General features: G+C 39.3%; 1 protein-coding gene across 11 annotated transcripts in view; it reads left to right on the plus strand.

Moving 5' to 3' along the window:
• MAGI2 (membrane associated guanylate kinase, WW and PDZ domain containing 2) overlaps positions 1-16,839 on the plus strand; it is a 1,353,221-nt gene that overhangs the window by 1,249,739 nt on the left and 86,643 nt on the right. The window lies entirely within an intron of this gene.

A 16,839-nucleotide genomic window follows, 5' to 3' on the forward strand; every position in this document is an offset into this window, starting at 1 on the left:
CATGTTGTCCTTAAAAATGGTAGCAGTCAAAAATTTTCCAATTAGAGTTTAAGCTGAGGGTGGATTTTTTTTTTTTTTTTTTTTTTGAGGGTGGATTTTTAATGTAATAGTTACTTTGAGGCATCTGGTTGACACATAACTGATTCTTCCTCTAAAGGTACAAAACAAAACTTGATAACAATACAGAACACTAGTCAGTCTTTCTCTATAAAATGTCATCTAGTAAGCACATAAAAAAGGTTAGTTATTATAAATAAAATCTAGAATTATTCTTGTCCTCCCTCCTTGCTCGTTAAGTTAATACAGAAAAGCTGTGGTTCTTGGGTTCTAGCGCTTCAGATTCTTGTGCTGAGTTTCACCAACCGATTGCTCCTGTCAGGGGAATGAAACTGTTATTCCTACCACCCAGTCTGTCATTTCTGTAGTCTCATTTCCGAGTCAGTGAATCATCCATGGTGCAAAAGTAGAAAGTGTAAGTGTGTCTATTTTTCTCCATGCCTTTACAATCCTTTGACAACTGGGAAGTATCCAAGTTGGAATTTGAACCCAGGCAAGGCTGATTCTGGAGAATGACAGTCTCCGCCTTGATCCAACACCAGCCTCCTCTTACCCCTTCTACATGTGGTTTTAGAATAGGTCTCTACACGGTTTCTTGGCTCTCAGTTCCCACTTTCTTAACGTGCTGCAAAGCCAACTCACAAGTGGTTCAATAGAACAAAATTAATCTTTGCAGTGCAGCAGAAAACAACACAGCACAGAAGCCATGAGTGAGGTGACCAGAGCCCTGTGAGAGGGGACCTCCCCTTACCCCACAAGTGGATTTTAGAGGTGTGGGTTCCAAACGGTGGCCACATTTTATAACAAATGGTCTAAATGGCTAATCAATATATTCAGTTCTCCCAAAGCGTAGAAGCCTAAATATAGAAGTACTCTTATGTAAAAAGAATACTCTTTCTTATAAAATTTAAGCCAGAGCAGTAGTTCTCAGTGTGGTCCCTGACATCAGCATCCCCTGGGAATGTGTTAGAAATGCGGATTCTCCAGCCCCGTCGCAGATCTACTGAATCAGAAACGCTAGGAGTGAGGCCACCAGGCTGTGTTTGTGTGATCCACCTCCAGGTGAATCTGGTACAAGCTGAAGTTTGGGAACCACTGAGCTAAAGGGAAGCTGTCATGACATAGGTACGGCACAGTTAGGATGTGTGTGGCTCCGGCTTCGTTCATTCCCCCTAGATCCTGTCCAGGGAGTTTTCCATCCTGTTCCAATGGTTTACCTCAGGTCCTTAAATCCATGGAAACACAGATTTAGAATTCTGTAGGCAGGTGCTCAATTTTAGGAAAGATGCTTTTTCTTCTGGCAGGTGATAAAAATGAGCCCTCTACCTGGGTTTCAGAAAATGGTATTTTCACTTCTTGTCAAAGATTATAGAAATAAGCAATATTTCACCATTTTCCATGTCATTTTTATAAAGCAATGCATTCTTTCTGTGTACAAGCTGTCCAAAAGGAGTTATTATGGCCAGTTTTAGATATTATGGGTGTTTGTTTCGGACTACTATATATATATATTTCTAGCTTTTAATTCTCAAAGAAAACAAGTCACTTGAAAGTCACAGAAATTCTATGGATCAGATTTTACTGTTTGATTTTATTTCAGATCTTTGGCAGGGATGAATGGATGACTTTTTTTCTGCTTTTAAGGGTTATACTTAATATTCAGATGTTTTGGGGTTTATTTAAAAGTTTATTTTATTTATTCTTTTTTGGTTGTGTTGGGTCTTCGTTGCTGCACGTGGGCTTTCTCTAGTTGCGGCGAGCGGGGGCTACTCTTCGTTGAGGTGCGAGGGCTTCTCATTGCGGTGGCTTCTCTTGTTGCGGTGCACGGACTCTAGAGCTCAGGCTCAGTAGCTGTGGCGCGCGGGCTTAGTTGCTCCGCGGCATGCGGGATCTTCCTGGACCAGGGCTCGAACTCTTGTCCCCTGCATTGGCAGGTGGATTCTTAACCACTACGCCACCAGGGAAGCCCTGTTTTGGGTTTTTGTTACTCATGGATTCTTATGGCATCAACGGAGAGCTTGTTTAGGGTAACAAACTCCGTGTCAGGGAAGGAAACTACTTCATCATGTAAGTTCAAAGGTGCTGCTAGACAATACAAACGTATTAACTACTGTTTGAATTTGATAAGTATTTTGTATCTGTAGAGTTAAAGATCAACAATTGTTCTTGATCATAGCATATAACTAATTCAGATCTTGTTTTCATGTTTATTATCAAATTTAATCATTTAAAGCTAATCTTTTCTACCTTCATTAGTACTTACTAATTAGCAATAACCTTTAATTCACAGATGTGTTTAAATTATTTCAGCAAGGACCAGGATAGATTAATATTTGCATGACTCAATGGTTTGATTATTTTAATGCATAAACTCGATAACATATAGGTTACCAATTGGGGAATTTAACAGTGAAAATAATTAGGAACTAATTATAAAATTCCCCCTTGACACTGTTGTTGCCCAGATACGTATAGATCTTAAATATCTGTGCAGATGATGCTTATAAGGCAGCTGTTCACTCCATGGGTATTATGGCTTGGTTCATAAAGTTCCAAGACTTCTGAGAAAAGTAGGTGAACTAGACATTCACAGGTTACATTAAAAATAAGCTCAAGGGCTTCCCTGGTGGCGCAGTGGTTGGGAGTCCGCCTGCCGATGCAGGGGACACGGGTTCGTGCCCTGGTCCGGGAAGATCCCACATGCCGCGGAGCAAGTAAGCCCGTGAGCCATGGCCGCTGGGCCTGCGCGTCCGGAGCCTGTGCTCCGCAACGGGAGAGGCCACAGCAGTGAGAGGCCCGCATACCGCAAAAAAAAAAAAAAAAAAAAAAAAAAAAAAAAAAAAAAAAAAAAAAAAAAATAAGCTCAAGAAGAAAAGAAGCTAGCACCACGTCCTTCCCAATGTTTAAAACACTCAGGCATATTTCTCCGTGTTAACTGTGATTCCTTCACCTTCAGTATTAATGCATTATTGCCTCTGTGCCCAAACTAAACACACACTTTGTGATCAAGTAAGTTTGGAACACACTGTATAGTTTTGTTTTGTTTCGTTTTTCCTTTTTTCATGATCAGAAACAGAAGGGAAAAGCCAGGAAGTGCCTGGCAGTAGCAGGGTGTCTTAGATTAAAGTCAGTACAGTAAAATTGCCCAGCTCAGAATTACTACACAAGAGCTGGGTGACTCTGAAAAATCATTTCATGTAACAGTAATGAATTACTGTGCCCATGGATGAGAGCTATAAGTAGCCCTAGTTTTGAACACTGAGTTACTGCACCAGATGTTAGCCTCTGAATCTGAGACTTTTCCTGGGTCTTTTATGTTAGTCTTGGTTGTAGGACGGTGATGGTATGCGCCTATTTAGTAGTACAAGACTTTGCTAAGATTACAGAGAAAACCAGGTAAATCCGATGTCAGAGGAGGTGGCTACCAGAGGTATAAAAACATCCCTCTCACACTGGGAATATTAAGAAATGATGGCACGGATATGTTTTTTTTTAAAGCATGTCTTTAGGCATCCAACTGATATCCTAGGCATCCAAGAGAAATACCAAAGTTTTTCCCACTTCAGGTGTTCTTTTACGGGTCTGGTGAGGGACAGGTGGCCATATCCCAAAAGTGAGTCCCAGGTGAATGATTTCACTCTAGTATTTCTGGGCACCTGCAGCAGAGAGAATAATCTTAGCAGAGATCTTTGGCAAGTTAGAATGTCTGACTTTCACATTGATTAATAAGCACTCCCACAGAACATGAATTATTTTTTTCCTCCTCCTCGGAAAGTATTGTATGTTTGCTCAGTTTTTTTGTTAAATAAATACTTTCTTTCCACTTGATGAAACAAGTATCCTGATAAGGTATCCTGATAAGGTCAATGGGTTCCCTCAAAATATGAGAACGTACCGACAGCAAACCACAATCAGAAAGTAGTGGGGAAAATCATGGCTCCTTCTGAGGTCAGATTTACAAGCCAAGTCTAGATACAGGGGAGAGGATAAGAAAATCTTTTTCAGAAGATCAATTCAATGCTTATTTAAAAGAGAGATTCTAGAACCTCCTTTATCAGAAACATGTAAACGTAACAGTAAATGAATTTAAAGATTTACTAAAAATATGACTATTTTGATCCCTTCTAAACCCTCAGCCCTGCTCTCAACCTCCAAAATAAGCAAACGTGATGCATTTGCTTTATTAAATTTGGAAACATCAAGTCACTTTGTTGAACCTCAGTGCCTATAAAATAGGAGGAATTATATCTACCATATAGAGTTTTGGGGAGGATCTGAGCAGTTTTTCAGGTGGTAGAATTGATTTTTCTTATTAAGACAAAGAAGTGAGGTATTAATTTGTGAGTGACTTATGATATTGAGAGAGGGACTTAGATATTATGACATGTCATGATATAGAACTTGAATAGAATAGTGCAATTAGAACAAACACCAAGAAAAACAATGTGAAGCATAATTACATGAAATATTCACTTCATAAAAAAAAGTAGAGAGTAGCAAGTTTTGACTTTAATTAGTAGCTAGTGTTTCAACATCAATTAATACTATGTAATAAACGTTAAAGAGACAAAACGAAACACAATCTGTAAATGTAGAAAATAAGGGGAATGGGAAATAGAAAGATAATCGTCTTGTCTGATTGCTTTTCCTCAGTCATTCAAGAAGGCTAATATCAGAAGAGAAACACAAATGACATTCAGATTTCAAGGAAAAGTGTAATAAAGTACTAGAAAATAGTAATGGATCTGTTTTAAAAAGAAGACTTTTAAGTTTGTAAAATAGTCTAATAAAGTTGAGAGGGATAAAATTTTCATAACTGATGAATAAATCTCTGGCACAAAACTCTTAGGGAAATAATCTAATTAAAAACTGAGAATAAATAGAAAACACAGGCAAAGAGTAATGAACATATGAAGTAATTTACTGGTGAAGCTTCCTAAGAAATCAGGAGACTTCTGGAGAGAAGGGATAGTAGTTCTAAAAGTGCTTAAATGATAATTGAGAGTTGAGTTAAAAGACATCTGAAAGGAGATCAAGTTTGCTCTTGGAAAGGTATTTTCCTGTTTCCATAAAAGTATAATATTGTCCCATTTCCATAAAATATTTTTTTATTTTAAAGAAAGAACATAACTTCATCACCTTAATAACTGTGGAGCAGCTGTCTGTGCCTACTTAGCATTGCATAAACTTTAGTATAAAGTGGTTTATCTTCTTCCTGAAACTTACATGACACAAAAGTCAGCCTTGGAATCACCAACGACATTTTGTAAGACTGAATAATGCGTGAAAAAGATACTTACTGCTTATCCATCTTTTCCTTTTTTCCATTTTTTTTTAATGAAAAGGAAAATTCCCTGATGGCAGCTTCTTTTATATTTGTCACTTTCTCTCCTTCTGTGGTCCAGACATGACTAACCTGCGACTACAGAATAAAAGTATTCTGTTTTATATTGTTTTTATTAAACATAAAACCATTTAGAAGAATATTTCTAACATATGTAATGGTATATATGCTAACAGTGATTCAAGCACCCATGAACCCTTAGCCCAGTTAAAAAAAAAAATCTCCAGTCTCCTATGATTCCATCCTCCTCCCACTCTCCAGCCTCCAGAAGTAACCGGCACCCCAAATATTGTCATTCCTAGTCTTGCCACATATGTATGTACCTCTTAACTATATCACTTAGTTTTGCACACTTAGTGAACTTTATATGAATGAATCATACTGTACATGTTCTTCTCTGTGGTTTGCTTTTTATACTTTATGATCATAACACTCATCCAGGTTGATGCATGAAGCTGTAAATTATTCCATGGTATGAATATGCTACAGTCTATGTTAGTTAACAATGGAGAGTTGAAGTTTTCTCTATTAGTGGACATTGGGTTGTTTCCAGTTTTTTGGCAACTAATACTATGCTTGTACATATTTCCTGCTGCACATATGCAAGAAATTCTGTAGACTATACTATATACCTAGGAGAGCATATATTTAACTTAACTAAATAACTCAGACATATTTTCCTAGATGGTTGTACACATTCATACTCATATCAGCAATGTGAAAGTTTCCATTACAACACATCCTCACAAGATTTGTATTTCAGACTTATAAATTCTTATTCTGGTAGGTAGAAAATGACATATCGTTTAGGTTTAAATTTGCATTTCTTGATTACAAATAATATTCATCATCTTTCCTTAGATTTACTGGACTTTCTTATTCCCTCTTAAATAGAGATGCCTCTTCATATCTTTTCCCCATCTGTTGTTAAATCATTCCTTCTTTTCATATTGATTTTAGAAGTGTTTGTATGTTCCTGGTGATAGTTTTTCATGTTGCAAATACTTTACCCCAGCTTATGGCTTGTGGTTTCACCTTCTTTATGATGCCCTTTGATAACCAGAAGGTCTTAATTTTAGTGTAATTGACTTAATCAACCTTTTCCTTTATACTTTCTGCTTTCTGTGTCATCTTTGAAAAATCATTTCCCAACTCATATTCTTAAAGATTCCCTACATCTTCTTCTAAAAGTTTTATAGTTTTGCTTTTTCATATCTGTCTTTAATTACCTAGAGTTGATTCCTCTGTGTAGTAAAAGGAAGAAATACAATTTCAGTTTTTCCAGATGGATAACCACCTGTCACAGCATCATTTATTGGATATCCTCTCATTTCCCCACATCTGCAATGACAGCTCCATAATAAATAAAAATTCTATAAATGCAATGGTCGGTTTATAGATTCTTTATACTATTCTTCTGGTCTGTCTATACCTACATCAATACTATACTCATCTGCCTTTTAATAAGTCTTGAGTTTTGATGGAGAAACTGCCTGTTCCCTCATCCCCAGACATACATCTTAATTCTTCAGGAGTGTTTGAATGTTCTTGGGCCTTTGCCCTTCCATATAAAATTTTAGAAGTTTCTTGTCCTATTGGGAATTTTATTGGAATTGCTTAGAATCCATAAATAAATGTGGAAAAACTTACATCTTTATAATATTGAGTCTTCCTATCTGTGAACATGATATGATCCATTTATTTAGATTTTCCATAACCTGCTTAAATAAAGTTTCATAGTTTTTTCCATAACATACCTGAAAATATTTTGCTAGATTGATTCTAGGCATTTGCATGTTTTACTTTTACTTTTGTATTTTAATGTAATATTGAAATTGACTGTGTTACCAGTGAAAAGAAAGACAATTGATTTCTGTGTATTGATCAATTATATCATGCAAAATTACTAAACCCTTATTAATTCAAATAAGTTATATGTAACTTCCTCTGGATTTTCTACAAAGATAATCACATTTTCTGCAAATAATGAGAATTCTGTGTCTTCCTTTTAAGTCTTTTTATTTCTTTTTCTTATTTTACTGCCTTTACTTGGTCTTCAGTATCATGCTGAATACACGTAGTCAAACAAGCCCTCTTATTTTGTTTCTAATCTTAAAGGGAATGCTTTCACCATTAAACATAATGTTGAATGAGTTTATATAAATAAACTTTATCAGATTAAGAATGTTCCATTCTATTACTAGTTTGCTAGAGAGTTGATTATGAGTACATGTTGAATTTTATGTACTATTTCTGCATCCATAGAAAGTATATGATCTCTTTCCTTTAATATGCTAATCAACATGATTAAGAATATTATTAGTATATTAATGGATTATTATGTTAAATCATTCTTGATTTCCTCAGTTAAGCTATACTTATTCATGATGATCTTTTTTATGCATTGCTCAATTCAGTTTTCTGTTATTTCCTTTAAGATATTTGCAGCTATGTTTGTGAGTAAGATTCGCCTGTAATTTTCTTTTCTTGTAGTGTTGGTGAATGATTTCAACATTAGTGTTATACTAGCCTTATAAAGTGAGAAAGAATAGTGCCTTTTGTTATTGTCATTGCTGTTGTTATCTGGAAAAGTTTAAGTTAAGAATTGTCCTTGAATGCTTGGTAGAATGCACCTGTAAATCCATCCAGGTCTGGTATATTTTTTTGTGTGAAAATTTTAAACCACATCACATTTCTATAATAATTACAGTATTCTCCAGATTTTCTATTTCTTCTTGAGTCAATTCTGATAAATTTCTTTTTTTCTGATAGTTTATTTCATCTTAGTTTTCAAAGTTTTTATAATATTATTATATTTTTAATATTTAAAGCATGTGTATTTATGTTCCCTTCTCATTTATTTGACTATTGTTTATTTGTGTATTCTTTCTGTTTTTCTTTATTAATCATGCCAGAGATTTGTCCATTTTTTATTCTTTTAAAGAACCAGCTTACATATTTTGTTCTCTTGCTTATTCGTTTTTATATTTAATATTTCTCTGCCTCCATTTTCTTTGGGTTTACTCTGTTCTTATTTTTCTTGCTCCTTAATTTTGTTGCTAAGCTCAGTATTTCTAAAGTTTTCTTTATTTCTATTAGTAATGTATGAATTTAAGGCTGTAGTTTCGATATGTAGTATGTTCATTATTTTAAGTTCTAAATATATTCTAATTTCCACTATGATTTATTCCACCACTATTTCTTCTTTGATGCATGGATTATTTAGAAGGTGTTTTTGGTTTTTATTCCTAAAAGTATGGGGAGTTTCTGGTTAGTTATCTATCTTTGATTTCTAGTGTAATTCCATTGCCATCAGAGAATATATTCCATATGATTTCAATCTTTCAAATTTATTGTGCCTTACTCTTTGGCCTTACATGTATTCAGTTTTTTGTATGTGATCCATGTGTGCTTGAAAAGAATGTGCATTCTTTAATTACTAAGTGCAGTATTCTGTAGATGTATTCATTGGATAAAGCTTGATTATTGTATTATTCAAATAGTCTATATTCTTACTAACTTCTATGTATTTGATCTGTTAAATATTGATCTAGGTGTTTTAAAAGTTTTTCTTTTTTTAGTTAAAGATCTTGTAAATTTTTCTTTGATCTGTCAAGCTTTGCTTTGTATGTTTTAAAGCCATGTTATTTGGTATATTTTCCAGATGAACTGAATCTTTTATCATTATGCAGCAACCTACCACATCTCTGTCAACTTTTTACTTTCAAGTCTGTTTTGTCTGATATTAGTAAGGATACCTTTCAACCTTTCTGTGTCCTTATATTTTATGTGTTTCTCTGGTCTATGAAGCTATTTTTTTAACGGTATATCTTAACTGGATCATTTTAGTCAATTTATATTCATTTTGATTACTAATATTTTTATTTATTTCTATCATTTTATTCTGTCCCTTTTCTGTCTCGCTCTTTATATTCTTTTTACCTTACTTTGAATAGTCTGGGTTTCCAGTTCATGCAGGTATCTCCTATTAGACTCCTTGTTTGTAGCCCCAAGCTGTATTTTCTATCCTTTATGCCCATCCATCAAAATGGAAACAGGTTTCCCAGGAAAAGTTAAAGCTGCCTTTGGCATTTGTTTGCCTTCCAGGAGTCCCACATTCACTTTGTTTTTGGCATCAGAGGGTTCTTTAGTTTCTTGCCTGTTCAGCAATGGTAAGGTTATTCAGGGTATCTAACCCACCATATTGCTAGAAACAGAAGTTTATGTCACATTTACCTTTAATGACCAAATTATGGTTGCTAAAACTATATCCAGTTTTAGAGCTGCAATTAGTCTCCCTCTCACAGTGTCTTCACGTAGGAGCCCCAGAGGGCAACCTACATGTGCCGGCTGCTGTCACTCTGTAGCCTGTCTTCCTCTCCAACTCCAGTTCCACTGGTAAGGGTCCCTTGCCCACAAAGCCACTGATGAGTTCTTGCTACAGCCCTGCCTGAGGCCTCCACAGCTTGGGCCTTGGGTGTGACGCACACACTACTGGCTCCTGGGAAGAGAGAATTATGGTCTCCTCCTCACCCTCTGCCACACTTTTCCTCTTTGGCACTGTAGCAGCTCTGCTTGGCCCACAATCTTACAAAGGTGAGGGGTGGTCACAAACTCACTGCCTGCAGTGACCAGGCAGGGAACATATACAAGTGAAGAATATAGGGCCCAGACTTCCCTGGTGGCTCAGAGGTTAAGAAGCCACCTGCAATGCAGGGAACGCAGGTTCGAGCCCTGGTCCGGGAAGATCCCACATGTTGCGGAGCAACTAAGCCCGTATGCCACAACTACTGAGCCTGCACTCTAGAGCCCGCGAGCCACAACTACTGAGCCCACGCGCCTAGAGCCCGTGCTCCGCAACAAGAGAAGCCACTACAATGAGAAGCCCGCGCACCCCAACAAAGAGCAGCCCCCGATCACTGCAACTAAAGAAAGCTTGTGCGCAGCAATGAAGACCCAACACAGCCAAAAATAAATTTTTTTAAAAAGGAAAGAATAGAGGGCCCTTGACCCTCCTGAAGAGCAGTCTCCATTACCCAGGCCAACTGTGGATCCATGGGAACTCTGGCTTCCTTCTTCTAAGTCTTTGAATTTCCAAGAAAAAGCAAAAGTCTGTATTTTAAAGAACTAACCATATTTGAAAAAAAAAAAGCGTTTTCACTTAAAAAAGTGGCACAGGCCAAACAAACAAGTCTGTAGACAGTGTGAGGTTCACAGCTACACCATTTCTGTCATCTGTTGTAAACAGATCCTAGAGCAAGGGGAAGGCGGAATGGCTGAGGGCAGGGAGGGGGAAGCAGCTCCTATACCAGCAGGGCCTGGGGACCCAGCACAGGCAATCAGAAGTGCTCCAGTGTGCACTGGTATACTTTTAGGAGAGACTAATGCAGAAATGCTTGAAATGCCTCAGAAATGTGCATGGTGAGGAAAATCCATGTAAAATTTTGATCTTGTGCCTCCTTTTTGTATTTGAAATTTTAAAGATGGTTTTCACTCCTAGAAAACTTATTTTGATGGCCCAGATTACTTCGTGTTTGTCATTTCCCACCAGATCTTAGAGAAATCACTTCTGAGAGGGGACACATTTAGTAGTGTGCAGATTCCTGGTGACCACTCAGAAGAATCCCGCCTTATCTTCCACAGACCGAGTTGCTTGTCTGGCCCATGAATGTGTGGGCCAGCCAGCTGCCTGAATTTGGGAAGGAGCCCTTTTCACATCTTGCTCATATCCCGTCACTGGGTTTGAATGGCATGACATACCATCTTGAATTAGTGTGCCCTTGAGTGCAGAAAAACAAAACAGGGAGGCTGTCTCCCTCAGCAACAAGAGACTCTCACACAGAATTTCCCAGTGCGGGAGAAAGTTGGGTTAAAAATAGTGAGATAGGGCTTCCCTGGTGGCGCAGTGGTTGAGAATCTGCCTGCTAATGCAGGGGACACGTGTTCGAGCCCTGGTCTGGGAGGATCCCACATGCCGTGGAGCAACTAGGCCCATGAGCCACAACTACTGAGTCTGTGTGTCTGGAGCCTGTGCTCTGCAACAAGAGAGGCCGCGATAGTGAGAGGCCCGCGCACCACGATGAAGAGTGGACCCCGCTTGCCACAACTAGAGAAAGCCCTTGCACAGAAACGAAGACCCAACACAGCAAAAATTAATTAATTAATTAATAAACTCCTACTCCCAACAACAACAAAAAAATAGTGAGATACATCCATCCATGGGCCTATCTCATTTTGAAGTGTCTATCTCTGGTCATTGACATACATTTAAGAACTACGTTCACAGGACTTCCCTGGCGGTCCAGTGGTTTAGACTCCGCCTTCCAATGCAAGGGGGGCAGGTTTGATCCCTGGTTGGGGAGGTAAGATCCCACATGGCTTGCAGCCAAAAAACCAAAACAGAAGCAATATTGTAACAAATTCAATAAAGACCTTAAAAATGGCCTACATCCAAAAAAAATTTTTTAAACAAATTAAATTTTAAAAAAAAAGAACTACGTTCACTTCATTTGTTTTCAATCACCTAATCTAAGATACTTTCACTGTCTCTTAAGCTCACTCAATTTCTTCCTTAGCTTGAAGACCAGCTTAGAGGGAAGTTCTTACCTGTCTTAGTGACTTCATAGGCCAATCCCTATCTGGGTCCCTTTCCTTTTCCCTCAGTCTGCTCCTCCTTTATAAGAAAATATGTGGTAGTCAAAGTGGCAGGAGGCTGACAGACCAGATATTCAAACACTGGCTCAACAACTCACTGGTTATCTAGCTCTGACCTTGGATGAGTTACCCCGTCAAGGGCTTATAGCTGCCCTATGGCATCAACCAAATACCAGGCCTCCTGTGGGCAGCTTCAGGGGCATGCACATAGGGTAGAGAGGGAAAAAGTGTCCTCCTAGCCAGCAGGACCAATTAAATCAACCCTAGCAACCCGTAGAATGATAACATGTCCACATATCCCATAAGTTATTTAACAGAGTCAATGTTACTCATCTGTAAAATGGGGTAATATTTTCCAGGAAGGGCACAGTGCCTGCTTCAATATTCCTGAGTTTCCTCCTTTCTCTCTCCTTCCTTCTCCCCAAGACCTGTACTTCTATTAAAATACTCAGTACTCTAAGCCTGGAGATACAGAATACATTTTTTCAGTGTGTATGTCAAGAGGCTGTGAAAGCTTTGATACACACATCAATGTGTATTTACCTCCCCCCTCACCCAGTCTGTTAGATAAAGTGGCTCCTTTTCAAAACACAAATCTGGTCTACCTGCCTATTGCTTACAGCCCTTCAACGGCACCCCATTTCTTTCAGGGTAAAGAGCAGACCCGTCGCAAGGCTTGTCCGTGCCCTGCATGTTCCGGCCCTGCCTCCCTCCCCAATCTCAGCTCACCCGGGCTCCCCTGCTTTCCATGAAACCGGCAACCGGGCTCTCTCAGTCTCTGATAGTTCACGTGCTTTCCTCCCTCTTACCCGGTTATCACCTCCTTGTCCTCCTCACTCCAGCGCGAGCATCTCGTCCCCAGAGAAGGCTTCTCTTCTCCCCTCTCCAGTCAGGTCACATCCGCCTGTCACAGGCTCTCACGTCTGCTTCATAGCGTCTTTCAAGGTGCTCGTTTTACATTCATGTGTGTGATTATGTTACGAAGTCTGTCTCTGCAGAGTAGAAGCTCTGTGAGGGCGGGAACCATGTTGCTGTGTGCTCCCCACTGTACCCTTGTGCCCTGTGCTGTGCCTGACACATGGTGGGTGCCCAGTGAATATTTACTGCTGAATGAATGCATGAAAAGAAGCCTTTGACGTGCAGAACACGACAGGTAGGCTCACTAAGTACCTGGCCACAAAGGCTCCTGATGAACCAGGACGTGGGATTTCATAGATAACTAAGTATATGAATTCAAGGGACAAATTCAGTCTAACTCACGGTGAGCTTTGCATGCCCTAGTGCCTCACTGTAAATGCACCATCCTTTTGGGGCTATGTTTAATTATTATAGATTTTGCAGCGTCAGTGAGATAGTGTATGTAAAACCTTACTGTGCCTAACATTTTTTTAAATGCCTTTAATCTTTAAACTATATTACAGTTCACACCTTGTTTTCCTCATCTGTAAAGTCCCTGTCACCAAATGTGAATGACAAGGTAAGAGTGCAAAATAAAGTAAAAGAAGGTCAAACAGGAAATAATGAGGAACTTCAAAAGCATGAGGTATGCAAAACATGGCAGAATAAAGGGTTACAAGACAGGTGTGCTGGAGCCTATTAGAAGAGGTCCACAGGGGAGCAGTGCAATTGGTCGAATGACAGGAAAACCAGAGCTTAGCAGAATATTCAAACTCTGCAGAGCTGAGTCCCATGAGGTCAATGCAGATAAATGAGGTAAGGAGTTGATAAAATCGAAAGCATGAGAGAAGAGAGCTAATAAATGCTTAAGGGAGGAATAAAGCAGTCCAGCTGGAGGAGCAAAGCAATTGTCTGAGCTCGGGTAGATCGCTTCAGGGACGCTGCACTGCAGAGATCACCTACCCAATATTTCATCACCTCCGGTCGCTGACACTCAGTAAACACAGAAAGTGTAGCCCTGCATAAAGCGTGAGCCTTTACATGTCATCACAGCCCGTGTCACTCAGCCACCCATTGTCTCTCAGCCATCACTGAATCACCCTTCAGACCATGTGCAAATGTGAGGTTTTTCCTTTATTGCTTGATTCTGCTCCATGCCTTTTATGAAGGAAAAGAAAAACCTCTCACAAAGAGCAAATCCATTACCTTTCTCTTTTTCAGTCTGACCTATGAACACTGTGTTAAAGGTGCTACACAAGTTCCTTTCAGGAATGAGGGAGAGCATTGCCTTGATTAGAGAAGGAAGGGAGCCGTAGGCAGGGGAAAGGGCTCACTGGCGCTAGACTCCATTGTCAATTATTCAAGGTTCATTATCCCACTGGGGGAGGGCTCCATTTCTCTGCTCTGTTTCTTCTTCTATTGGATGCCCAACTTTGAACCATTTCAAAGGCAGCTTCCCATGAGGGCTCGTTAAAGTTTGGTAAGGAGTCAAAGGGTTAGTGTTAGGATTGCACCTTGGTGGGGAAAGACACAGAAGAAATTAAATAAATTAGAAGTGAGGAGAATCTTTGCATTTTAATTATTCATCTTTATTTTTATTTTTTTTTGTCTATGGAGAAGAATGAGAACATTTACAAACCACTGCTGTGGTCTGACAAACACATTTTATTTGCCTCTTCAGTGAGGGGAGGATCTGTGAGAATAGTTTCCTCTTTTCTACTAAGCCATCACTTCTGTCTTTATCTGAGAATAAATCAAAATTTCTTTCCTCTTCATTTTTACGAAATGTCTTCCCAGTGTTCATGCAAATTGGCGGTCTGCCTGAAGTTCTTTGTCATCCTATCTCTCCCCCAGACCTAAAGCTCTTCTGCTGGGTGGATAGAGAGTCACTCGGTTTGCTCTGTCTACCATTCCACTTCTCAGTTTTAATCAGAAAAATGGGCGTGAAATACATCTTGATCATGATTCACATAGGATTTTGTTTGCACAGCAGAGCAATTCAGAAGCTATCAAGAGCAGGTGCTCTATTCTTCAAATGCGATTCCAGGCCATTCACGTTTCTTCCCTGAGGTGCCCCGGTATGTCACCCCTTTGGCAAAACAGCATCCTCAAACCACAGCCCATTCTTTCCCTGGGGCTGCTTCCTGGCACCTGCGCTATTGAACAAAGAAATGGCCTCTGTTCCTGCCTGCGGAACATTGCTGCCTCCTTCTCTGGGATGAAAAGATCGTTGCTGTGTCTGACTCCTGGCTGGTTGAACTTGACAAGATACTTGTTTTTCAAGAAGTACTTCTTCTCTATATTGGGATCCACTACCTCTTGACCCTGTATAAAACAGCACAATCTGCAAGGCAGTCTTGTCTTATTGTTGGCTAACTTTGGGAGGTGTGGACTGACATCCCTTCTAAATGCCTAACCTGAATTTCCAGCTGCCTGTTGGACGTGCAAGGCACTCATTTTCCATTTCAAACGAGCCAGCATTTCTTGACATGATGCCATCTTAAGTGTCTCATGTCTTTGTGTAATTATCTGCCAAAAGGATGACTGTACCACAAAGACACTGTCAGCAGTATTAGTCTCTTGCAGGAAGAAAAGGAGACTCCTCAACCTATTAGCATGACTTTGCTTTATAGGAGACCTAGAGAGAAGAATGATTGATCCCAGAAAGGAAAGTTAAGGTCAAATGTAAGGAAGCAAAGAGAAGTAATATTAATGAATATTGAATATTGGGTCATTTAAAAATATTGCCTTCCTGGCTCCAAAGAGAAAGGGCAAGGAAAACTGGGAGGTGTATCTGATATCAAAGGGAATTGAGTCACTGCTTGGAATTAGCTACTTAACTCAGGAGTATGCTGTGTCTCAAGCAGGGGATGGCCTGAAGGAAGCCAGGACACACAGCCTCAATCTCTGTCTTTCTGGAAATGGACATCTACATTAAGGAAACTTATGTCAGATGCCAAATTATGTGTTCTCTTCTCTCATTTCATTGCCACTGTCACAATACACACCCTCATCTTTGTTACCCTGAACTATTCCAGTATCCAGATGGGTCCCACTTGTCTCTACTTTCTCCCGTTCATGCTCCATACTGCCACTCAAATTATATTCCTGAATTGCAGGTGTAATCAAATATCTTGTCTCCTCAAAAGTTTTCAGTAACTTCCCTTTGCTTGCAGGGTTAGATCTAAGTATGTTAAAATTTGTTGTTTTTTGTTTTTAATTGTTTTGTGTATGGTCTCTCTCTCTCTCTCTCTTTTTTGGAAGGTCTTCTACAGTCTGGCCTAATATAGTTTTCCTTCTTTACAAGCTACTCTATCTCCCCAATTTATACTCCAGCCATTGCTAGTTCTAGGACACGCAGTACTATTTCACACTTTCATGTCTTTCCTCATCCTTTTCTCCCCAGGTGGAATTTCCTCTCTGTCCATGTCTATCCTTAAAACCCTACTCATCTTTCAGGAACCAGTTCATGAAGGCTTCACCAAGTCCCACCTCTCTCCCACTCCCACCCCCACATTCAGATAAAGTACTCCCATCACACACTTTTGAATATATATATATATAAATATATATATATATATATATATATATATATATATATATATTTTTTTTTTTTTTTTGGTGGTACTGGGCCTCTCACTGCTGTGGCCTCTCCCATTGCGGAGCACAGGCTCCGGACGCACAGGCCCAGCGGCCATGGCTCACGGGCCCAGCCACTCCGCGGCATGTGGGAACTTCCCGGACCAGGGCACGAACCCGTGTCCCCTGCATCCGCAGGCGGATTCTCAACCACTGCGCCACCAGGGAAGCCCTGAATATATATTTTTATTATGAAATATTGTAAAGTAGAAAAAAGATTATAGAATATATATGTGCAGTTTAAACAA

This window comes from Kogia breviceps, chromosome 9 (assembly GCF_026419965.1).
Source record: "Kogia breviceps isolate mKogBre1 chromosome 9, mKogBre1 haplotype 1, whole genome shotgun sequence".
Classification (NCBI taxonomy): Eukaryota; Metazoa; Chordata; class Mammalia; order Artiodactyla; family Physeteridae; genus Kogia; species Kogia breviceps.